Source organism: Leptinotarsa decemlineata, unplaced genomic scaffold, assembly GCF_025532065.1.
Source record: "Leptinotarsa decemlineata unplaced genomic scaffold, Ldec_3_MD MMD2_tig00001393_RagTag_RagTag, whole genome shotgun sequence".
NCBI classification, from domain to species: Eukaryota; Metazoa; Arthropoda; class Insecta; order Coleoptera; family Chrysomelidae; genus Leptinotarsa; species Leptinotarsa decemlineata.
Genome location: NW_027412562.1, coordinates 7246307 through 7273823, shown reverse-complemented (window position 1 = coordinate 7273823; position 27517 = coordinate 7246307). Strand labels below are relative to the sequence as shown.

Below are 27517 nucleotides of genomic sequence, written 5' to 3'. Positions count from 1 at the left end.
AAAATACTTTTCCAAAATTTGATAAGAAGGTGATGGAGCTAGTTAAAGAAGAAGTATCCAATCATCACACTTATTATCGTGGCCGATGAACATTTCTGCGACGTAAGTATGACAGTATATTTCTTCAATAAGTGTATTCCCACAAAAATTCGAACATATTATTTTCTATCAGAAGGAAATGATAAGCCAATTCAAGGCCCAAGCCCTTAAACCGTCCTCCTACCCCCACTTGTTTTATCAATAAACTACGAACTGGTGAGATCGCCTAATAATCCTAGAGGATATTCACTTATTGAACAAAAGTATTTTTTGTGAAACAAATCAGGTTTCAATAGATCTTCCTGGGAAATTCTATAATCTTAAATAGGCGAATGAATGTCATAACGATTTCATCAATGACATAAGTAGGTCACTTATTCCGTGAAATCAAAAATCGTAATTCATGAATGAATGTGTGTACTTTCTATTATGTTATCCAACTTGATACGGGAAGTGTCTTACGACGAAACATCGATGTCTACCAGTGAGGATGACAGTGTTCCATGTAAGTGCAATTTGTTACAATACATTCAAAGAGAACTCCTGTGGATGATATCTGATTTTATTCCACAACGAATGTTTGGAATACAAACTGAGTACAGAAAAGTATCTTCTGTATAATTCAGTGTTCATATAAAAGTATTTGTTTCGAACGATTTTTTTTTGTATAATTCAATGTTTATATGAAAGTAGCTGTTTTAGGAGGGCTTTCTTCCAGTTTGTGTCTGAAAGTTACTTCTTTGCATGATCTACACATCCATGTACTTATTTTCAAATTGATTACTTCCTTCCTTTTTTGGAAGATTCCCACAATTTTTTTTATCAATATGGAGTAGTAGAAAGCCAAAAACTTTCCCAAAAAAAATGTAATGTAGAACTTCATGCAAGTGGAGAAAGGTCAAACTTTTTAGGTTTCTGGCCAAACTTCTATGCGATGGCTTGTCGGATCATTTTCGTGTATGGCTTACTGAAAGAACGTTTCCTGCAAGTGGCCGACGATGGATACCTCTCTAATACTTTCACCATCAACGGTGGTATTGTCTCCAACCCTTTTTTTATTGTATATCAACGACTTATTGGGAAAAATCAAAAATATATTGCTTTGCTGACGACAGTACACTTGTCTCGTCATTCCATTTGGATTCCAGGACATTGGCTACGGAGGTACATCTTCGGCAGCAGGAGGTTGAATATCTTGATGAGGAGTAATTTCGAATTGGGGTGGAAGTAACCAGGTTCAATTCAATACCACAAAAACCTACGCATCGATTTTCTCCAAGAAAATAAATGTCTCCGAACAGATAGTTCCACTTTCTGCTTTAATAAGTTTGTTGTGAGTTAAAATGGACACCAATATGTCTTAGCACTATCGTGTCACTTGAATTGCAAAGTTTGCTTTTCAAAAGCTTGGAACACCCTTCCGAATCAGAAAACTGTACACACATCAGCAACTTTTGATGCTTTATAAAGCTCAGCTCAGACATTAATTGGAGTATTGTTCTCATGTTCAGTCTGGATTTCGCCCTCTATATAGCACTACTACGGCTCTGAGTCTCGTCACTGACGACATATTCAAATCACTTGATGAAGGAAATTTCACATGTCTCTTAATGCTTGATTACAGTAAAGCCTTCGATACCTTGGATCCTTCTTTATTGTCCATAAAACTCAAGTGCTTTGGTTTCACCGATAATGCAGTGTCACTTATGAATAGCTATCTCTCCGGAAGGACCCAATCAACTTACCTTGATGGTAACCAATCAACAATAATATCAAGAAAATTTGGTGTACCGCAAGGTTCAGTTCTGGGACCGCTCCTTTTTGCAATTTATATTAGTGACTTCCATGAATTTGTTATTTTTGGTAAAATACATCACTACGGCGATGATACTCAATTGTATAGTTCATTCAGCTTTAAAGATATTACACCTGCTAATGAGAATATTAACAGAAACCTCAAAACTCTATATGATGTATCCTGTGCACATAATCTTACTATCAATCCAAAGAAATCCCAGGTCATGTTATTTGGTCCCAAAAGTAAAAGAAATATTGTGTGTGAGTCATTGTCGATCCGTGTCAACAATAACATAATACCTTTCGTGAATGAATGTAAAAATCTAGGCTTGTGGTTAAATACAGACATGAGATTCACGAATCATGTGAACCATCTGTGTAAAACGTCATTCAATGTATTAAGACAACTTTATCCAAGTAGACACCTTTTATCAAAAAGTCTGAAGTTGAATCTCTGTGAAACACTTATTTTTTCAAGATTATCTTACTGCGATTGTTTCTACCGACCCGCCTTACAACAATTAGATGTGATGCGACTCCAGCGAATACAAAATAGTTGTGTCAGATTTTCCTACGGTATCCGAAAGTATGATCACATAAGTCCGTCCTTTCGAGATTCTGGCTGGCTTTCACTCAAATATCTAAGAGCAATGCATTTGCTTAGTTTCACGCATAGAATTCTTGTTTCGGGATATCTGCCTTACTTACGTGAAAGACTAGTTGCACTATCACACAGTGGCACTTCTCGTAATAGACATACTTTGCTCATTCCCAGGCATTCCACAGCAATATTTACTCGAAGTTTCTCCTACAATGCGGCAAAATTGTATAACACCATCCCTACAGACTTTAAAGAAAGTTCATTGAGAAACTTTAGAAAAGGTTGAAAGACATGTTTCTTACACGACAGTGATAGGGCACGACATTATGTATAGAGTTCCGTCCCCAAACATACCCTGAAGTTGCTGGATTGGAGACGCGAACATCACGTGCAACTTTGATAGCCTGGAGTGCCTTAAGGATTTTTCTGTAGTTCTTGTGTTTTGTCTTCGAAAAAGAAAAGTTCACCCCGATAAATTACTGTGTGATTTCAAAGTATTTTTCACAAAAATGTTCTATTTATCAGTAACTCGTTAATAATTCTGCCTATAAAAAAAACTAAGAACTCATACATTTCGGAGGCTAAAATCTACTTCCGTCTTTAGATTTGAAAAAAATCAAAGCTTTATTTTCAAACGTTCTCGACTTAGAATAGAATAGAATACAAATTTATTCTGTAAGCCAAAAAAGATTGGATAGAACATGTCAAAAAATAGTACAATACAATCAAACACAAATAATAATGAGGGTAATAACTTAATATATAAAAATAGTGCAACTACCTTTGAATGGAATTAAATATTGGAAACAGATTGCTGGTAGTTTGAAAATTCATCAATACTGTAGAAACAGTTTTTTGCAGAGAAACAATTTCAATTGTCTTTTAAATTCTGAAGGACTTTTAATTGATTTAAAATCAGTCGGTATTTTATTATATAAGTCACCACCTGCGTATAGAGGCGATTTTTTATAGAGAGACAAATTACATTTAGCAATGCGGAGGTTTGAATTATTTCGAGTGGAATAATTGTGAAATTCTGCATTTGTTTTCAAATTACTTTTGTTGTTATGGATATAACTCAATAATTTATATAGATATATTCCCACTACTGGTGACGTCATGTTCTTTTCTTCAATCCGATTTTTCATTCATTATCATTATTATACCATTATTTTTCACGCCGACGTATTTTGAGACACGTGTGTACACATTGAAGAATCACAGGCCAAAACGATAGAGCCTCGTTGAACTGTCATGTTTTTAATGACGCATTTTGAGACACCCTGTACACATTGCCGTCATGTTTTTTTCTTTAATCCGATTTTTCTTTCATTATTATTATATCATTATTTTCCACACTGACGTATTTGAATCACCCCGTACATGTTTTTTTCTCAAACGATGAGACACCCTGTACACATTGAGGAATCTCACGACAAAACGATAAAGCCTCGTTAAACTGTCATGTCTTTTAAATGACGTATTTTGAGACACCCTGTACACATTGACGTCATGTTTCTTTCCTTAATCCGATTTTTCGTTCATTATTATTATTATATCATTATTTTCTACGCTGACGTATTTGAGTCACCCCGTAAATGTTTTTTCTCAAACGATGAGACATCCTGTACACATTGAGGAATCACACGACAAAATGATAGAGCCTCGTTAAACTGTCATGCCTTTCAAATGACGTATTTTGAGACACCCTGTACACATTGACGTCATGTTTTTTTCTTTTAAACCGATTTTTCGTTCATTATTATTATTATATCATTATTTTCCACGCTGACGTATTTGAGTCACCCCGTACATGTTTTTTTCTCAAACGATGAGACACCCTGTACACATTGAGGAATCACACGACAAAACGATAGAGCCTCGTTTAAATGTCATGTCTTTTAAATGACGTATTTTGAGAAACCCTGTACATATTGACGTCATGTTTTTTTCTCTATTTCGATTTTTCGTTAATTATTATTATTGTATCATTATTTTCCACGCTGACGTATTTTAGACACCCCGTACATGTTTTTTTCTTGAACGATGAGACAGCCATGTTTTTTTTTCTTTAACGCCCACTCCCCCATTTCCCAACTAACACGAAAAGACGCATCTGACGTATTTTGAAATGTCATTGCTGAATACCTCCATTGCCCCCCCATTTTCAAACGTTTCCCATTGGGATCACACGCTAAAACGTTAGGCCCCCACCTGGCATGTTTTTTTCCTAAATGCGACACCCTGTACACATTGAAGAATCACACGTCAAAACCATAGAGCTTCGTTAAACTTTTTTTTAAATGACGTATTTTGAGACACCCTGTACACATTGACGTCATGTTTCTTTCCTTAATCCGATGTTTCGTTCATTATTATTATTATATCATTATTTTTCACGCTGACGTATTTGAGTCACCCCGTACATGTTTTTTTTCTCAAACAATGAGACATCCTGTACACATTGAGGAATCACACGACAAAATGATAGAGCCTCGTTAAACTGTCATGCCTTTCAAATGACGTATTTTGAGACACCCTGTACACATTGACGTCATGTTTTTTTCTTTTAAACCGATTTTTCGTTCATTATTATAATTATATCATTATTTTCCACGCTGACGTATTTGAGTCACCCCGTAAATGTTTTTTTCTCAAACGATGAGACATCCTGTACACATTGAGGAATCACACGACAAAACGATAGAGCCTCGTTAAACTGTCATGTCTTTTAAATGACGTATTTTGAGACACCCTGTACATATTGACGTCATGTTTTTTTCTCTATTCCGATTTTTCGTTCATTATTATTATTGTATCATTATTTTCCACGCTGACGTATTTTAGACACCCCGTACATGTTTTTTTATTGAACGATGAGACACCCTGTATGACAGCCATGTTTTGTTTTTCTTTAACGCCCACTCCCCCATTTCCCAACTAACACGAAAAGACGCATCTGACGTATTTTGAAATGTCATTGCTGAATACCTCCATTGCCCCCCCATTTTCAAACGTTTCCCATTGGGATCACACGCTAAAACGTTAGGCCCCCACCTGGCATGTTTTTTTTCCTAAATGAGACATCCTGTACACATTGAAGAATCACACGTCAAAACCATAGAGCCTCGTTAAACTTTTTTTTAAATGACGTATTTTGAGACACCCTGTACATATTGACGTCATGTTTTTTTCTTTAATCCGATTTTTCATTCATTATTATTATTATACCATTATTTTTCGCGCCGACGTACATGTTTTTTTTTCTTAACGATGAGACACCCTGTATGGCAGCCATGTTTTTTTCTTTAACGTCCGTGGCCATGTTTTTTCTTCAATCCGATTTTACAATCATTATTATTATTATACTATTATTTTTCATGCTGACGTATTTGAGACACCCCGTACATGTTTTTTCTTAAACGATGAGACGCCCTGTATGGCAGCGATGTTTTTTTTCTTAAGTCCGATTTTTCATTCATTATTATTATTATATCAACATTTTCCTCGCTGACGTATTTGAGACACCCCGTACATGTTTTTTCTTAAACGATGAGACACTCTGTATGAAAAACATGTTATTTTTGTAATTCCACCGCGCTCTTATCTATCAAATGAATTTACTCGATGCTCATTCCATCCTTCTATGCGTCGATCACGTCGCACACGTCTCTTTCCCACTCACTACCGTAAGTACGTCCTCTAGGGAATACGCCATAGAAGCCCTGTAGCCCTTATATTGTTTTTAATAAATGAGCCCCTACAAGTTTCTGTTGGCTTCAGTCTGAAAATTGTTCTTTGGCCCCAGACAATTATGTTGTAGGCAATCTTAGAATAAAATAATGCGTAGTACACATTTATCAGATACTCCTTGTCTAAATCATATTTTAATGTATTAATGGCGAAGCATGATGAACTCAATTGAGAACATAATTTATTTATATGTGGAGTCCAAGCAATGAGTTCATGGTGACTCATAGAAATTTTGTTTCATTGCTTATTTTCAGCTCATGATTATGTGAATTTTGATATTTTTTGAATCGATTTAATTTGTTTAAGATTTAAATAACATACATACGGTCTTATCATAATTAATAATTAGCCTGTTTCTGACACATATGTCAAAGAAGTTTTGGTTTTCACATTTGAAAACTCCTTTGACATCTGTTTATGACGTTTACAAATGAAGCGAACCAGCAAAGAGTGAAAATCCTCATAAACGTTTTTTTAAGGACAAAACACAAGTACTACGCGTAGTTTAATCTTCCTCTTTGAAGATGATCACTTGGTGATCGAAACACGTGTCGAGGTGTTAAAAATAACGATTTGGTGTTGGGAAAAACTCCAGTAATATTCATATGGAACATTATTTAAAACAGGGTTACTTGCAAATACAGGTACATATCAAAAATATGCACCGCTCTTGGAGCGTCTAAGGCATCTCGTCCACTGAGAGCAAAAAGCTGCGAACTGCGAAGCAACGAATTCGTTGCTCAATATTCGTCCGGATTCGTAGTAAGCGAGATGGTTCTGAACGGGTAATTCATTTGTTCTGATGAAGAATTTTTTGCTTTGAAATTATCACTTTCGATTCATCGTCGTATCAGACATTTACGCAAAAAGAAAGGAGTTCGGTGAGTTTTCTCATTCGTGGCACGATCTTCAAATCGACGATGACAACAACTTTTCCTATTTTCGAATGAGAAAGGACCTCATTTCAATACATTATTGTAACAATTTTCGCACTAGATCGCAATCAAATCCCGGCAGAACGGGATCGGTTCGCAATTCGAACCTGAAGAACGATACGGGCCAAGTGGACGCGGCCTCCTACCGATCCATGTGTTTGGATCATTCGTACGTTGTCGTGCGAATTCTGGCGAATTGATTTCGCAACTTATCGCAGCTTTCAGCTCCCAGTAGACGAGAGGCCTAAGACGTTCCAAGAGCGGTGCATATTTTTAATATGTACCTGTATTTGCAAGTAACCTTGTTTTAAATTGTGTTCCATATATTGATTTTATTATATATCAATCTATGGTAAATTTTCGTTATGTGGACACCCGGCGATTTTGAAAAAATTTTTGACTGTACTTACATATTTTGATGCGTAGATTACGAATCCGAAAGAAAAAAGCGGCGCTCTCCCTTATTTAAAAAGTTACGGCCCTTCAAAGTTCAGAAAAGGGCAACTTTTCAGCCTTCTTTTTCACTAAATAAACTATTTAAAAACACAAGCATTTATTCACTAGGTCATCTTTACACCTTATTCCTCTTTCTTTAACACTTTTCACTTCAATAATCAACATTTTTCTTATAAAAAACTTAATTTAAAAACGAATGCTTCTCCTGGTGACATTATTCTATTTTTAGGTTAGTTACTAGTGACATTTCAGAAAAAAGCGGTTGGTATTTGCCGTCGCCTACTATTTCAAATTCGTAATACACCACCAAAAACCAATTTACGATCTAAAGAATGAAGGTAAAAAACATTTGAATTACTTCAGGAATATGGACTGCATCAGTCGTACCAACCATATCATTAACCTTAAAAACGTAAAATACAGTGATATGTAACCAAAAAGCAGCTCCGTACATTTTTTAACATTTTTATAAGAAAAATGTTGATTATTGAAGTTAAAAGTGTTAAAGAAGGAGGAATAAGGTGTAAAGGTGACCTAGTGAATAAATGCTTGTGTTTTTAAATAGTTCATTTAGTGAAAAAGAAGGCTGAAAAGTTGCCCTTTTCTGAACTTTGAAGGGCCGTAACTTTTTAAATAAGGGAGAGCGTCGCTTTTTTCTTTCGGATTCGTAATCTACGCATCAAAATATGTAAGTACAGTCAAAAATTTTTTTCAAAATCGCCGGGTGTCCACATAACGAAAATTTACCCAATCTATATTTTCAAATGAGCTCCGGTTTTTATTGTTGTTTTATTAATACATGGGAGAACTCCTAATTCAAGACAGAACAAAAGAAATTATCAATATCAATTTGAGAATTAATCGATCTTCAGACTACCATGGAATGCTGATTCAAACAAAAAGATATTCTTATTATCACGATGAATCTCTGAATTGAACCAGTGATTTTTTTATAACTGATCTCAAAACTTCAAAATTATTATACAATGAAAGCGCGAACAAAAAGAAACTATATCCAAACAAGCGTCAATTCTGGCTATCTTTCACGCTGCAATTACATTTTTCCAGGAATTCACTCCGATTCGAATCGCTTCACAACAATTCTATAATTATAAACGCGGAATAGACCAGTGGATGAGTCTAATCTCCGCAGTAGCCAAACAGTCTGAGAAACACATTCCCACATCAAGTAAATGGTCGTTAAAATTAGTCATTATGTTTGCTGCCAATTTTTTGCATTATCCCCGACTTGTCTGCCAATAACCACGAAACTAACGAATTGAGCAACAACACCCACCATCAAAGTTTCCGTATATACAGAGTTGGCACACACTGATCAATTTGTATTACAAAAACATCAGCAGATATCAAACCGTGTCTGAAGACTCTATCGAGGGAAAATACATACGTACTAGAAAATAAATATTCCTTCATCTCTCCCAACTACCTACAACGTGGGTTCTGATAAATGCCTGCCGGAAAATACTTTCCAGGCTAATACGACGCTGGACATTGAATTATAACTGACATACATTCATGCACCTCACACAAGTTAGCAGATGTTTCCAGTTCATCCAGCAGCAGGACCATACTGAAATTATTCGAGTAGATCATACACAAGAACAGTGCTGAAAACACAGATATCTTTTCGAAAAATTCATGAAAACCATTTTATTTTTCGGAAGTATATCCAACCGGAATTAGAGAAGAATATGTAAAAAACCTTCATTTTGCAATAATATTATAACATTAGAATAACATATTTTCATGTTTTCGCAATGTATATTTTGGTCACGAATATTCTAGAAGTATTTGATACGGTGGATTACAACTTTATTAGCGTTTTCGTATAGAATAGCAGTTGGGGAATCTTCCAAAGAAAAAAAGTTATTCCTTATAAAAAGTTCTACTAGGATTGAAACCTAAAATACAACCATCGCGGTCAGTTATAAAAACGTTTGTATTTTGCTAGACTGTAAAGTTGATCACAATTAATAATCATGTTCATATATGCAATTGCATTAATTTACAATTGAAAAATGAGGTTTTGTTATCTCTCATCAATGTTCTTACTCTTTAATTAATTTCAATTTTCTCAATTTCAATGACAAATATTCCTTTCTGTTTCTAAAGTGTGTTGAACTATTTTTCAAACAAAATAATAACAGTTCAATTTTCGTTATTACTATAGAAATAAGTTTTGAGAAATAGAAAAAATGTAAATTAAAGCAATCGATTTTCAATTATTTTATCGGTAACAATTTTCAATATTGGTAAAAATAGTACTTTACTGACAAAGTTTCAAAAAGTTCCATGTATATAAGACCAACGAGAGAAAATTAGACCATATAATCCTTGAAAAATGGTAAATCTCCAGGACATGACAATATAAAGGGACATGACAAGGACATGCAAGACCTCTCACTTACATTTTCAATAAGTACCTTGAGAAAGAATATTTTCCAGAGGAATTGAAAACTTCTGTGGTAAAGCTCATTTCCAAAAATGTTGATATGACAGAAGCAAACAATTATCGACCGATGTCACTAATCACCAACCTAGCCAAAATATTTGGGAACATTTTGAAAAATAGACTTTCCAGTTACCTTAGCTATCCGATATGCTATACGATGGCTTCAAAGAAAATAAATCAACGCAGGATGCTTTTGTCGAATTAAACAACTCTGTATATGAAGCCTTAGATGAGAGCAAACCTCGTTTTTGTAGACCTTGCAAAGACATTCGATACCGTGAGTCACACGTTATTACTTACAACACTGGAAAACATTGGAATAAGAAACAATTGCCTAAAATTCTTTGAAATATATTTCCAAAATCGAATGCAATATGTCAAAATAAATGAGAGTTCTATTGATTGCAAAGTAATACAGTGTGGCGTACCTCAAGGTACAGTTGTGGGACAGATGCTTTTCTCGATCTACATAATTGACCTTTTCATAACCCAAAGTGAAGACAGAATAATCAGTTTCACTGATGACACTGTCGTCTTTCACAAAGGTGAAACTTGAACTGAATTGAAATATGAAAAGAAAAATGACTTTTCTATGATCAAAGATTATTTTAATCATCGACTCATGACTATAAACATCCACAAAACATTCTTCATTCCTTTCACGATCTATTAAACCAACAAGCCAAATTTTCAATAACTTTTACTGAAAAGCGATCTAAAAATATATTCGACGAAGCAAATGAAGGCCTGAGACCAATCAGTCTCATGTTATTCGCGTTGAAAACGCTAGAAACACTACTTGACAGGCATATTAGGGACGTATCACTGGCTATCAGACCATTACATCGAGACCAATATGCATATAGGACAGGTAACAGAAAGAGTAGAACATACTTACATAAACAAAGAAGTACTTTTAGCTGCTTTCTTGGACATTGAGGGCGCATTTGGCAATTCGTCGATAGAATCGATCATCCAGGCGTCGAGGAGATGAGGGATCGACAAGACAAGCTGTTGGTGGATAGACTGCATGGTTAGGGAAATATTGGTAAATACAACCAGTATGAGGGAAATAGTCGTGTCAAGGGAAGCACGGGGTTATCCCCACTGTTATGGAACCTTGTAATGGACTAGCTATTATGTCTCCTGGACCACAATGGGTATAAATCACCGGGCTATGCAGACGACTTAGTCATCTTAGTCCAGGGTAAATACAATAATGTAGTGAAGGGATGCATGCGGCAGGCCCTGAATATTATAACAAGATGGACCGAAGAAGAAGGGCTTAAAATAAGCCCATCAAAATCACCAAGAGGACTAAAACGGAGGGTCTCGGACCTCTAAAACTTCGAGGTGAAGTAATACAAGTGTCGGGGGAGGTTAAATATCTGGGAGTAATTCTAGATTACACACTGACCTGGAACCAACACTTGGACAGGATAAAAAGGAAAGCGGAGGTAGCACTGATGCTCGCCAGATGCACCCATAGAAAAACATAGGGACTGAAACCATACATACATTGGCTATACATGATTGTGGTTAAAACCATGATCGCTTTCAACAAACTAGGCAAGGTGCAAAGACTTGCATGTTTGGGAATGACGGGAGCAATGAGAACTACCCCAACAGCTGCATTAGAGACACTCCTGAATCTACCTTTTTTACACTATGTGATAATGGGGGAGGCCAGGATGGGCCAATTCAGACTGGAAAATTCACCGAACTACAACAGATCGGACCGAACAGAGATTTCGGAACATGTAGAGGAGCACAGATTGAATATGTGCACGGACCAGATGACACCTTTAACACAAACTTCACGGCCAAAATCATAAGCCGTGAAGAGTGGACGACCATTAGTCATCCCGAAAACATGTTTGGAAAAAACATCTGGTATACAGATGGATCGAAGACCAAACATGGAACGTGAGCGAGTTTGCTGAGCAGATAAAAATTTATACTACAGTTGCGTCTTTCAGGCGGAAGTGTATGCTATCTTGCAGTGTTCAAGGCTTATTAAACTGAGACCTCAAAGAAATGAGCGGGTCAATATTTTAACAGACAGCAAGAGCGCACTAGGGGCTTTGACAAACCCGAAGGTGACATCAAAACTGGTCTGGGAATGCCATGAAGCACTGAATGAACTTGCAAACAGGAACAAATTAACTTTGTACTGGGTGCCAGGGCATTCAGGAATCACAAGTAATGATTTAGCTGATGAATGCGCTAGACACGGATCATCAACTTCATATATAGGTCCTGAACCAGCTCTGGGGGTACCAAAATTATTGGTACAAAACCAGATTAGGACATGGACCAATAAGAAGCACACAGAGTACTGGACAAAAGTATCTGACAACAAACACAGTAGAACCTTCAATAGAAAACCGTCCGAGAAAAGAACCGAAAAACTACTTCAATATAGTAGGGATCGGCTCAGAATAACCACAGGGTTACTAACCGGTCATTGTCCGCTTAGAGGACACCTGAATAAAATGGGGCTGTACAACGAAGACCTCAGCTGCAGATTATGCAACGAAGGGATAGAAATAGCTCTACACATCTTATGAGAGTGTGGGGCACTGAATCACAGGAGACAGGCAATATGGACGTACAAAAATACGTCCAGAAGAATATGACGAACATCCATCACGCAACCTTTACAAACTAGTACAGGGAACGAAACTGATGGAATGGGTGTCATGAGAAGTTGGGAGAACAAACGCAATAAGTCTAAGAGGCTGCAGTGTTTTCTGGAGACTTGGACTGAATGGACAAGTCAGACAGCTCCCAAGGAACCAAAAAAAAACAAATGAAATATTGAAGAATAATGATTGACATCCACCTCCGTTGGGATAGACATGTAAACTTTGTTTTGAAAACACTGCGCATTGTGCTCTACAAATTCAAATTAATGAATAACATATTGAGCCTCAAACAGAAAAATATTATTTACTTCAGTTTGATGGAGAACCACCTCACTTATGGACTTCTCGTATGGGGAGGAATATCCAAAACTCATCTCCATCCATTATAAGTTATGCAGATGCCTTTTCTCAAACTTATTCTGTTGAAAGATTTGAGATTTCTAATTGATCGTCTTCATCAAGAAAGCGGCATGTTAGACAACTTTATTTCAAAAATAGCAACATCAGGCAACACCAAAATAGGAAAGACCTAATATGTTTTCTTTCTTTATTTAGAAACATATTAAGTTACTGAAAATTGTATACATTTCCTATGATTTATGATCAACCTCACTAACAAGTGAACACCTCAGTGAGTAAGTCATTGTGTTTATTTTGTCTTGTAAATATTTGTTCTGTACTGATTTTACTTGTATTGGCGAAATAAATGTTATTCCATTCTATTCTATTTGAACTTAAGAGGAAAATTTCAGATGTTTATCGGCGATACTACAATAATATACATTGAAGGAAGTTGACATGAACATGATTATAATAGGATGGATGAGCTTAATATAATAACGTAATGTGCAACAGAAAAAATGGACACATATACAAATTTTCTTTGGTTTATACAATGATAAGAAATACCTACTTTCATTCAGTGAAAAAGTACGCGTAACATTAAAGTTGGAATTTTGAATTCAATACTAGAAAATAAATAGTTCGAAGTAAAATATCGGAATATTCATCTTTCCTAAGTACCTACACCGTAGGTTCTGGTACTTTCCCGGCTAACAGCACGCTGGATTATGTCCGACAGACATTTATGCAAGGTACCTCACAGAGGTTAGCCTCGCAGATGTTTCTCGTTGATCCAGCAGCCGAACCATGCTGAAATCAGTCGAGTGGATCACCTAAAGACCGGTTTCGTGGTACTACCTCTCATCATCAGTGCAGGAAAGATCTGATCCAAACAGCGAAGTGCGTGGGACTCGATTAATTTCAACTTGGCTCAACTGCATGTATGAAACCTTGTCCAAGAGACACATCCCGAAACGTAGTATTAGCCGGGAAAGTAGTTGTTTTTCGGTAGGCATTTACCAAAACCTACGGTGTAGATAGTTGGGAGAGATGAATATCTCTCCCAACTATATCAACAAAAAATTCAGAACAAATATGGGACAAAAATCAGTAAAAAATAATGGTATAGAATATTATGATAAATTACATTTGACAAATTTCCCAAGTTTTTCTATTTACTGATCTCTTAGTTTTACTCAACATTCAAGCTAGACATTTTCCTTTTCAAAAAATTGAGAAAGACAAACATGATCTGACCAGCATTCGAAATTAAGATAAACAAACACCAAAGAGTCTAACAAACTACAACTGAAAACTTCAACTTTTCAACTCACTGATAACATAAGTTCAATAGATTTTTCGTTTTGCGTGGTATTTTTATCGCGGGATCGATGATTTCTTTCTAAATATACTGGCAAAAGCTATACTTCACGTATGATTATGGAAAAACATTCTTCAGGAGGTACTTTTTTTATAAATGCCGACTGTATTAGATAGATGTTCTTATTGAAATACAAATACTACTTGTAAATGTGATTGTATTATCAACGTGTGCTAATGTTATATTAATAATATTGTGATTCAATTTCGTGGATAATTTAAGATATGAAACATTTGACCAAGGGGTGAAAATCTGAAAAAAATCACCGCTATCCTGATGAAAGATCTTTCAGTAAAAACGTAAATCTAGTCTTCTGAATGATTTCTGCGGACATTTTTCACTACCCTACAGTTTATCTAAAAATCAGGGAAATATCTGTTATGCTCAAACAAAAGACCTGGTAATCAAATGGTCACCATTTCCACAATTCCTTTCGTGAAAACTTCATAACAATCACATCTAACAAGCCAGGTTAAACGATAACACTGAAACTACTCGTAATTGCAACAATTAGCAGAACTCGTTCGATACCAAACTCCAATTAATAAAGAACAAGGCCACAGATAAATTACACTATGAACCATCCAAACACTGTGAAAAAAATTACCAGATGCGCGGATCGCGTTTTCAAAACACAACAATAGTTTTCCTAGAAGAATTCACAGCGAAAAACACGAGAATGTCTACGAAAATAAGCGCTATTACTGGAGAAGCACTTTGTGTTTATGGAAATTGTTTTTTTACCGGGGATTTCGGCGAGATCAGAGCGACTCCGTTCGTGGTTTGCCGTAAACTAACTTGCGTTCGTCCGAGTGGAATTGCTAGAATGAAAACTATATACTAATGTAAGAGTAGTTGTTTACAGCTGATTCTCGGCCTCCCCCCACCACTATGACGTATTAATTGCTTTTTTTATTGGTTGTTGTTTGGTGAAGTTTTTTTTGTTGTGCAGTGAAGTCAAGGCGTTGTGACCTTGAAGTGTCTGGTGCATGGATCGTTCAGATTTTTTTTTTTCATATGAGATTTTGTGTGTTTATGTGTGTGTGTAGGAGAATGCACGGTACAGGGTTTCATCATGTGCTTGTTTGTCTATGTACAAACATACGTCTGCATACTTCGAAGATCCTCCAAGTAATAAATGCTCCATCGGTGTTAGGGCACCAAGTTAGTAGTGGAGTGACGTCACAGTAATAACCGTTCAACGGCTAGAGAGCGACATGTTCACTCCACGACGTGTGGCAGAGTAATGCGTATTCATCGGTCTGCCCTCACCTCTCCTGAAGCGATGAAGGTTCGCTCTAGCCCCGCTATCGATGGTGACACAACGGCAGCCGAGGACTGTTTGCCTAGCGTCTACCCTCTCCGAGACCGCAACGACCACTGCTTGCTCGTACCGGCAACTGTTATCGCATCAAGTTGGGAGATGGGCTTGGCTGTGACGTCAGGCATCTCTAGTGGATAGCAACTAGCAATGTGAATCTTTCACGGTTTCATGGTGGGGGTGACTCACACTGTTTAATATAAAAGAAATGCCTGGCACACTATGAAATCAGTAGACGAATATATCTGCAGCAGTTAGCAATTGGTAGAGTGTTATTCAGTTCGTAATAGAAGGAAGACGGTGAGTGTATTTGTCTGTTGGAAATTGTTTATATTTTCATATATATTTTCATCATGTCCGTTTCAAAAGTAGACTTGAATAAAATTAATAATTTGATTGTACAGGAGGTTGAAATACTAGAGCAAAAGGCCTTATCATCATTGCCAATTGATGAAGTGTACATAATTAAAAATATGTCAACTTATTCTACACGATTTGGTAAATCAATTTTATTAACTTTGCAAGATGTGAGCAATGATAAATTATTTAAAACATGGCTACCAAAACGTATTTCGTTGCAATTCAGTGATGACGATATATCTTGTATCAACTCATCAGGTGGTAAATATACGATGATGTATTTAGGACAGAGCCAACAAAGTTTTGCTGGCATGAAAACGCGATCTCTAGTCAAATTCAATATGATTGAATAATAGTAATAATTTATAGTGAATTTCTTTAGGTCATAGCTTACAAAGTTTTTTTTGGTGTGAAAACGATAACTCTAGTCAAATTCAATATGATTGAATAATAATAGTAATTATAATGAATTTCTTATTGTTTTATTAATATTCATATATTAGATGATAATTATATGGAAATATAAACATTACTAACTTAGTTGAATACACTCACTTTATAACTACAAGTAAAATGGGAATGTGAGTATTATATCACTGAAAAATTGGAGGTTGCTTATTGTTTTTTTTTTTTGTTCGATTTCAGTTCCACCATTTAAAGATGTGGATGCAGTACGCAAGTCAAGATTGGGTCGATATTGTAGATCTCAAATCATCGGTTCAACATTTGTCGTCTAAATTGAAGGTGTTGGGTGATGGAGCCGAACATGCAAGCGTTTATGATATGAGTGTATGCTATGATGAAAAACAAATCGAATTATGCCTTCGTGATGCTGAGAACTATTGGAGTGGTGCAGAAGTTTGCAACAAATTTTTGGATAATGAATTGGAATTGTGGCAACTTTGTGAGGTTATGATTGAACTGAACCTAAGAAGATTCCTGTATAGCCTCCAACCATACTTGCCAGAATGGATTATTCATCACTTTGAATTGAATGATGAAAATCGAGAGGAAATTGAAGATGGTCGCGAAAATGATGATTATGAGGAAGAAGTTATTTTAGATAGTCTGTATGTTCCTGTGAATCATAAATAATGTCAAATAAAAAACTTTGTATTATTTTCATGTTTTATTTATTTAAATCTGATGAAATACAATAGAAAATGATTACAAAACAATAAATATGATATAAAATACAATACATGATATAAGTCAGTTACAAATAAAAAAAAAAGATCATAAAACAGTACATGATAGAGTGAAAAAAAGTGTCAATATCTGCTATGAACTGAACCATCCAATGCATTGTATGTTAAAACTGTATCATGCAAAATTAATGCATATACTTTAGTGTTGTCTGGAAACTTGGTCTTCCTCGTCTCAAACTCAATCTTTATATCAATAGTTGATGATTTTGTTGCATTCGGTTGATGGGAACAATCGATGACGAATAGTGGATTCTCTCTAAATTGTCCAATGTCCATCAGAGGTTCACTCATATCTTTATCATAATAACTTCGCTGGAAACTCTCAAAAGCATAATAAGCAGGAGCATCAAGTTTTTTATCGAAATTCAAATTCCAACGCTCATATGGATAAACTTCAGAATTCAAAAGTGATACTTGCATGTGTTGCACATGAGATTGCATATGTTTGGGAAAAGTTGCCTAAGCATCTGCAAGATGACATCGATATAATGAAACATAGATATTGTTATGAGCACCACCACCACGATCAAAATTCAGAATCGGATGTTAATGACGGTCCTATACCTCGGAAATCTATGTGTTGTATTTGTAATATAGAGGATGTGAATATTGGTATCAATAAAAATGATACTTATTACAATACAACACCTTCCAAAAAGTGTAAATTGTCTCAAATGTGCTGTTGCTGTGTACAATAATAAATTGAAATGTGTTTCAAAATATTCATCAGTCATGTCACGAAAGTTCGAGCTACAAGCTGTCGGGACAAGTGTCTTGAGTGCGGATTTTTTTCCACCAATTGAATTGGATAGGAACAGTCGTTATGGATTAGGACTTTTGGGATTCTATGGATGCAATACAATCAATAATATAACTGAAGCTAATAACTTAGTTAGTTTTAGAATCAGTAATGACAACTCATCGATACCCCAAAAGTTGACAATTGAAATTCCATGTGGTGCTTATGAAATAGAAGAGATCAATGCCGTCATACAGAAACATATCATGTTCAGATTGTTTCATGATAAAAAACCAAATGATGTCGTTGCAGATGATATTTTCTATCTACACGCCAATAATAATACATTCAAATGTGAAATGCGATCCAAATATGAAATTGATCTGACACATCCAAATTCAATAGCAGAAATGATGGGGTTCGCTCATGAAATATTTCCACCAAATCAGATACATGAATCATCATTACCAATAAACATTACAACTGTGAGACTTATCCGCTTAGATTGCAATATAATATCTGGTTCATATATAAATGGTGAAGAATCCCACATTCTTTTCTCATTCGATATTGATGTTGAACCTGGCTACAATCTTACTAAAGAACCACACAGTATTATATATATGCCTGTCAGTCCAGAAGGTCGTCAATTGATTCACAACATTACAGTGCGTATTTTGGATGAAAAAAATAACCTTATCGATTTTGGAAGTGAAGAAGAGATTTTCATTATTTTGGAATTGAAGAAAATCGAATAACTGTTGTTATGGGTTTCATTTATAATAGACAAAATCGCATTGAACAATCCCAAACGAGTTGCACTATCAAAAAGAAAGGTGTGCATAAAAAGAAGCTCATTCCACAAGTGTATGCTAAACAGTTAGCACATAACGCTCTGTCTGTGAGTGATCTTAAATTTTTGAAATCGATTGGATTGAAAGTGAGAAAATAACAATGGTGCTCGAAACAAACAATGAAAAGTTGAATATATTCAATGAACCAGTGCTCGATCATTCTCTCATAAGTTTACATGAGCACACATATAAGCCCTATGGATCACCGCTATTCAGGAATTCGGATGAAATCAGAATTGCAATCAATAATCAAGATGTTATACTAGATATTGCCGAGAGCTTCATTTACATAGAAGGTAAATTCACCCCCAAAGATGTAGCGAAAACATGTTATCTCTCGAATAATGCAATTGCATTTCTCTTTGACGAAATTCGTTATGAAATGGGAGGTGAACAAGTGGCTGTTGTTAGAAAACCTGGGATAACATCTACAATGAAAACCATGATATCATTTGGACAATCTCATGCTAACACATTATTGACATCTGGTTGGGGACTTTCACAATTGAAGCAAGATATCTTGGATACAAACAGTCATGTTTTTAGTGGAAAACTACCACTGAAATATTTGATGGGTTTTGCTGAAGATTACAACAAAAGTATCTTGAATGCCAAACAGGAATTGATTTTGATTATCGCTCGATCATTCAAAAACTCATATATAGGTGAGGTTGATGCTGATTTGGAAATAAATAAAATCGAATGGAAAATAAGGCATATTGTACCAGATGATAAACACAAGCTCAAACTTTTGAGTAGAATAAACAAAAGCGGTCTGAATGCCAAAATCAAGTTGGCGTATCGTATGTGGGACCTCTATGAACTACCATCATTACGTGGGACTTCTTCAGACATATGGGCCATCAAAACAACTAACGCATTGGAAACTCCTCGTTTTGTCATCATCGCATTCCAAAGTACTACCACATCTGAAGATAGAACACAAGATATTACAAAATTCACAACTGCTGATATCAATAGTATTCGAGTATACTTGAATTCTGAAGTTTATCCATATGAGCGTTGGAATTTGAATTTCGATAAAAAACTTGATGCTCCTGCTTATTATGCTTTTGAGAGTTTCCAGCGAAGTTATTATGATAAAGATATGAGTGAACCTCTGATGGACATTGGACAATTTAGAGAGAATCCACTATTCGTCATCGATTGTTCCCATCAACCGAATGCAACAAAATCATCAACTATTGATATAAAGATTGAGTTTGAGACGAGGAAGACCAAGTTTCCAGACAACACTAAAGTATATGCATTAATTTTGCATGATACAGTTTTAACATACAATGCATTGGATGGTTCAGTTCATAGCAGATATTGACACTTTTTTTCACTCTATCATGTACTGTTTTATGATCTTTTTTTTTTATTTGTAACTGACTTATATCATGTATTGTATTTTATATCATATTTATTGTTTTGTAATCATTTTCTATTGTATTTCATCAGATTTAAATAAATAAAACATGAAAATAATACAAAGTTTTTTATTTGACATTATTTATGATTCACAGGAACATACAGACTATCTAAAATAACTTCTTCCTCATAATCATCATTTTCGCGACCATCTTCAATTTCCTCTCGATTTTCATCATTCAATTCAAAGTGATGAATAATCCATTCTGGCAAGTATGGTTGGAGGCTATACAGGAATCTTCTTAGGTTCAGTTCAATCATAACCTCACAAAGTTGCCACAATTCCAATTCATTATCCAAAAATTTGTTGCAAACTTCTGCACCACTCCAATAGTTCTCAGCATCACGAAGGCATAATTCGATTTGTTTTTCATCATAGCATACACTCATATCATAAACGCTTGCATGTTCGGCTCCATCACCCAACACCTTCAATTTAGACGACAAATGTTGAACCGATGATTTGAGATCTACAATATCGACCCAATCTTGACTTGCGTACTGCATCCACATCTTTAAATGGTGGAACTGAAATCGAACAAAAAAAAAAAACAATAAGCAACCTCCAATTTTTCAGTGATATAATACTCACATTCCCATTTTACTTGTAGTTATAAAGTGAGTGTATTCAACTAAGTTAGTAATGTTTATATTTCCATATAATTATCATCTAATATATGAATATTAATAAAACAATAAGAAATTCATTATAATTACTATTATTATTCAATCATATTGAATTTGACTAGAGTTATCGTTTTCACACCAAAAAAAACTTTGTAAGCTATGACCTAAAGAAATTCACTATAAATTATTACTATTATTCAATCATATTGAATTTGACTAGAGATCGCGTTTTCATGCCAGCAAAACTTTGTTGGCTCTGTCCTAAATACATCATCGTATATTTACCACCTGATGAGTTGATACAAGATATATCGTCATCACTGAATTGCAACGAAATACGTTTTGGTAGCCATGTTTTAAATAATTTATCATTGCTCACATCTTGCAAAGTTAATAAAATTGATTTACCAAATCGTGTAGAATAAGTTGACATATTTTTAATTATGTACACTTCATCAATTGGCAATGATGATAAGGCCTTTTGCTCTAGTATTTCAACCTCCTGTACAATCAAATTATTAATTTTATTCAAGTCTACTTTTGAAACGGACATGATGAAAATATATATGAAAATATAAACAATTTCCAACAGACAAATACACTCACCGTCTTCCTTCTATTACGAACTGAATAACACTCTACCAATTGCTAACTGCTGCAGATATATTCGTCTACTGATTTCATAGTGTGCCAGGCATTTCTTTTATATTAAACAGTGTGAGTCACCCCCACCATGAAACCGTGAAAGATTCACATTGCTAGTTGCTATCCACTAGAGATGCCTGACGTCACAGCCAAGCCCATCTCCCAACTTGATGCGATAACAGTTGCCGGTACGAGCAAGCAGTGGTCGTTGCGGTCTCGGAGAGGGTAGACGCTAGGCAAACAGTCCTCGGCTGCCGTTGTGTCACCATCGATAGCGGGGCTAGAGCGAACCTTCATCGCTTCAGGAGAGGTGAGGGCAGACCGATGAATACGCATTACTCTGCCACACGTCGTGGAGTGAACATGTCGCTCTCTAGCCGTTGAACGGTTATTACTGTGACGTCACTCCACTACTAACTTGGTGCCCTAACACCGATGGAGCATTTATTACTTGGAGGATCTTCGAAGTATGCAGACGTATGTTTGTACATAGACAAACAAGCACATGATGAAACCCTGTACCGTGCATTCTCCTACACACACACATAAACACACAAAATCTCATATGAAAAAAAAAAATCTGAACGATCCATGCACCAGACACTTCAAGGTCACAACGCCTTGACTTCACTGCACAACAAAAAAAACTTCACCAAACAACAACCAATAAAAAAAGCAATTAATACGTCATAGTGGTGGGGGGAGGCCGAGAATCAGCTGTAAACAACTACTTGTAAGTAAAGTCAACTTTGAGCACTACCTAACCGGGCGTGTGGAGGTGGATTTTCGCTAATACTATTCTTTTTTCGGTTTAACATATATTTGTCAACGGGTCGTCAGTAATTTTATTCCAAGTTTTTTTTGTAGTCTACTTCACAAGCGCTACTTCGCAAAATTTTAGTTCACGATCACAGAAAATTAGAATCAAGGTATTATTCGAATCGTGGTTTCACTCCTGATTCAGGATTTATACCAAGGTGCGTAAACGAATGGTATAAACAAGTTACAAACAATTCAGTTGAACAAAAGGAGAACTATCAGTTTTTGCGTATGTCTCAAAATCTACTGATCATATTCAAAATATAAAAACAAATTTTGAAAAAGAGGAAATTTTCTTGAAGAAGCCCTTTAGTACATTCGCTATTACATTACATTACGGTACATCAAAGAAAGCAACATAGTCGTCTCAAACAAGTGGCACTGCAATTCATTCACAAAGTCACGGAGATATTTCTACTCGTTATGCCCCTTGAGGACGCCGCTAACGAGCCATTAAAATAGTGACTTGTGACAAAAGGCGGTCGACACTTTTTCTCATATTGCGTCGAAGATAGTATTAATAGGCGTCCTATGATGCGAAGATAATTAAAATATCGTGAAAACTGATTTTGTTTGAATATTTTATTTCGAGAAAGACAATTAATATTTAAAATAGTTTTTTATTTGGGATTGTTACCTTCTATAGACCTATGAAATAATCAGAATATTGAATTCAAAAATAAATACAAATGTAGAAAGGGCATTGAATTATTGCATATGATAAATCAGCTTTTTGAAAAAAACATTATTTTGTTAGTGACTTAAAATTATGAATATTTGAATATTGAAATAAATATGTATCATCTGGTGACGTTTTAAAGACTAGCCATTTTCTTTATTCAACCTGTTCAAATCAAAATATTATCATTTCTAGTTATAATTCTAGTTATCATTTCTAGTTATAATTAATTTGATATTATTATCTTTATTATATCTTCCATAATCTAGTTATTCTTATATCAGGAAAAACACTGTCTTCAGGAATAACCGATAAAACTTTATTTAACGTAGATATTTCGTTTTTTATGTAAAAAATGTACTGTTCTCCTAATAGAAATCTTGACTTATGAATTTTTTGTTTTTCTTGATTTCCTTAGGGATTCTAATAGAAATCGAGGAATGCGGGGATGGTTATCGCCGTCGTGTTCATTTGTTTAAAATGTGGCGTTCTTGAACAAGTACCAGTAATAACGGTGTGTGATAACAACGCAGACTTTTTCCAGTGTAGTGATTCCAATAGTGATGGAAAACAATGTGAAAAAGAGATTCCAGTGAATGAGATTCGGATGAATTCGAATACTGAAACACACTATTACAAACATCAGATTTGACCGAAATTCCTTTCTCAACTGTAAGTAAAATAGTCATAACGCATGAACGCAAGACGCGATGTGACAAAACTTTTCAGAATTGGATAAAGAAACTAGGATTTAGATTTAAAATAATAAACAAACGTCAAGCAGTTATGGAAAGCAGAAGAACAAGAACAACGGCAAATTTTCTATTTGGACGAAACTTAATAAGACACTCACGACACAGTTACGAAAGGGTGGACTGATGGTTCGAGAATGTGTGCGCCTAACATGCCTGCAAACAAAGGATCGCGACTAATCATTGTGCATTGCGGAGGAAGTAAAGGATGGGTTTCGAATTCTTTGAAATTATGTGGAAAAAAACTTGAGGACTGCAATGTTGACTGTCATAAGAACATGGAAGCTAATATTTTCGACGAATGGTTTGAAAACACATTGATACCAAATTCCGATGGAAATAGTGTAATTGTTCTTGACAACGCTTTCTATCATTCGCGACAGTTCATCAAAGTACCGAATGAAAATTCAAGGAAAAATGAAATACAAAGTTTTCTAATGGATAATAATTTGTATTTCGATGATCGCTATACCAAAAAATAAATTGAAGTTTTGCAGACAAAAACATTTGAAAAAGGTTATGCCCTTGAGAGTATTGCTGAAAAGTATGGACACACTATACTGAGACTTATTCCCTATTTTTGTGTTTTCAATCCAATTGAGTTGATTTGGGGAAAATTGAAACAAAGCATCAGACGTGAAAATAATTTTCCAAAATTTGATAAGAAGATAATAGAGCTAATTGAAGAAGAAGTATCTAATATTACCGAAGAAGACTGGCAGAGAAGAAATGGACATATTTTCACCTTTGTCGTAGTTGATCTGTTATTTTGTATGTTATGAATGAGATTTTTCAAGAATACATTTTGTATATTCATTCATTCAATTCGTTGAGAGTAAATGATTTGAATGCACAACGCCTATAGTATTAATATGTATAGATATATTGCTGTAGATTCTCTCATTTCTGGACAGACTATAGCTCCCGGAGCTATAGCACCAGTACTTATAAATTGGTGCTATGTGGTGAGATTAATGTGGTGAGAATAAAAATGGGTGATTCGGCTCGCGCACGCATGACTAACGAAAAAAATCGTCATTTAAAAATTATTTCATTTCATAAAACGCTATTGTTAATCAACTTTTATTTATATCTGCCAGAAAATAGTGACATTGAGGAACCATGTTTCAAATTGAATTGAATTTTGGAACTTCCATTTTTTTAAGACAAAACAACAATGCAACTTTTGAAAAAAAATTCTGGCTTTTCACTTCTCTGCATTTTCATACCAAACGAAGGAAGAAACCAATTGGAGTTCAAAATAAACGATTTACATAGGTTTGTATATCATGTATAGAAGTTACTTTAAGATAAAAACTGGAAGAAAAAGCCCTCCTGTAACAACTACTTTCACATGAACATTGCATCACACGAAAGAAAAAGTACTTTAGAAAAAACTACTTTCATATGAATTTTGGATTATACAAAAATTAGTTTTAACTTTTCAGTGTGTACTCTAAACATTCTTTATGGAGTTGAACCAGATATCATTCACAGGAACGCTACACAATATAGCACGCTGTCTGTTCAGAGAATAAGGTGAATTTTCATGTTTCTCAAAAAAATTTTGTTTTTCGTCAATTTCTAATTCGTCCCCTTCAAAGTAGATTTTGGTTTTTTAATTCTCCATCTTTATACAAAAAAAAAATATATCTTTTTCAGATGGTAGGAGGTGGAAATTACAAAAAAATAAATAAAAAATGTTGTTTTTCGGTGCGCGCCCCGCTAACCAACTCAGCATCTCCTGATGAAGCTAACTTGATTAGCGAAACGTATATATATCGAGAGACGGAACTTTTGTTCTGTGGTAAAAGTGATTTCAATAGGGAAATGACACTGTTTTTCATATGTTAAGTTTTCCTTCTTCAACATTTTTATCACTTTCATATACTTGTAAAAGATAAAAGTTTTTCGTCCATAATTTCTATTTGGATTTTCCTATCAATTGCATTACAACAATTTTTCAAAGTATCCTTTTTTTGGTTGAAATTATTTCTCCTATATCTGTTTGTCTTTCTTTGATTTCATTCGAGTATTTTTTCACAATTAATGTTAGAATTTCCCTGTTGTCTCAGTAAATAAAATGTCACTGACCCTCAAAGCGTCTGTTTTCTGGATCTCGAATTTTAAATCAACATGTGTGCTAAATTGAAAGTTATGATATATATATGAAAGTTATATATTATGGCAGAGAAGTTTCACGTCTCCGGTCTGAAAAATAATCTAAAGATAAAAATTAGCTATATCGGTAATGAATTTCAGTAGTCTCGAATAGACGATCTACTAGTATGTGAATGTAAATTGTTTTGAAAGAGTATTCAAAGAAGGCATTGACTTCAACATAGTTGAAGGTAAGTTCAAGGTCAAATTTTGGATTTATTTGATGCTATTGCCAAAAAAATTTCGAAACTGAAGTAGAATTGAAAATATATAATGATGACCTTGAATTCGACTTTCACAAGAAATAATAGGTTTATGTTATGCAAATGAATTTGAGTGCCCAAAAAAACTCGAAATGTTGGCACTGGCATACGGTGATTGTGATCTGAGTCAGAAAAATGCTTACAAATGGTGTTTTACAGAAGTTCGAGAATATGTGAATGACGACGGTCGCCCTGGACGCTCAAACACATCAACAACCGATTGTTGTCATTGTTGAATGACGTCAACGGCAATCCAGATTCACTTGAAAGGGTCATAACAAGTGACGAATCATGGGTATATGGTTATAATATCGAAACCAGAGTCCAATCGTCCAAATGGAGTAGCCCAGTAAAAGCAGGCCAAACTCGATCAAAGGTTTTGCTCAGTGTTTCATTCGATTACCGTGGCCACCGTATTCGCCAGATTTGGCCTTCTGCAACTATTTCATATTCTCAAGATTGAAGAGGCACATGAGAGGACAACGTTTTGCGACGACTGAGGAGATAAAAACCGAATCGCTGAGCTCAAGGACATACCAAAAAGTGTATATAATAATAGTAATGAGAGAGAAAAATGAAAACACTTTGTATTTGATGTGCACATGCCTTTTGGTTCAGGTCACGAATTTGCATTCGCATCTGCTCTTCCACAAATGCCGAAAATGTATAAAAATAAAATATTTTACTAGAGCTTAAAGAAAAGAAAAGAAGAAAGAAAAAAAAGAGAATGTAATTTATAGATACAGAGATAAATGAATAGCTAAAACCTTTCTCAGGATTCTCGCCGCGGACCTAGTTATTCTGAATGCTGAACAGATGCTGTTTAAACATACTTTTAAAACAGTTTCTGACATGTTAAAACAATTGTTTTCCCATTTGTGGAAATAATTTATTGTGGAGGAGATATTATAGAAAAAAGATCGTTTGAATATTTCCTTTTTATGTACAGGAATCTTTAACACTATATTTTTACGCAAATGCAGGTTATGGACGTCTGTTCTATAAGACAAATGTTCATGCAAGTAGGGAGGATTCCTACGTGGTCTATTCAACCACTGCAAGTCTGTTAATTAGTGTGAAATTCTGGACCTTCTTCTGATACCAAATATTACCCTAATGCAAGAGTTTTAAACTTTTTGTATGCGACACCTGTCGTTCTTGTCTAAACATGAATGATAAACAGCGTCACAGTGGTTGAAATGAGATAAAACTAATGAATCACATAGCTTTT

The 27517-nt window shown here is 35.1% G+C and overlaps 1 protein-coding gene across 5 annotated transcripts in view; it reads right to left on the bottom strand.

Annotated features, from left to right (window-relative positions):
- Positions 1–27517, bottom strand: part of LOC111509749 (cGMP-dependent protein kinase for) — a 509933-nt gene that overhangs the window by 208385 nt on the left and 274031 nt on the right. Inside the window, exon 1 of one of the 5 annotated variants that reach the window (XM_074175927.1) lies at positions 15033–15222. The exons of the other annotated variants lie outside the window; for them this stretch is intronic. The gene's annotated coding sequence lies outside the window, so the exon portion shown is untranslated. Of the gene's footprint in view, positions 1–15032; positions 15223–27517 lie in introns of those variants that run through there. 5 annotated transcript variants of the gene reach the window in all.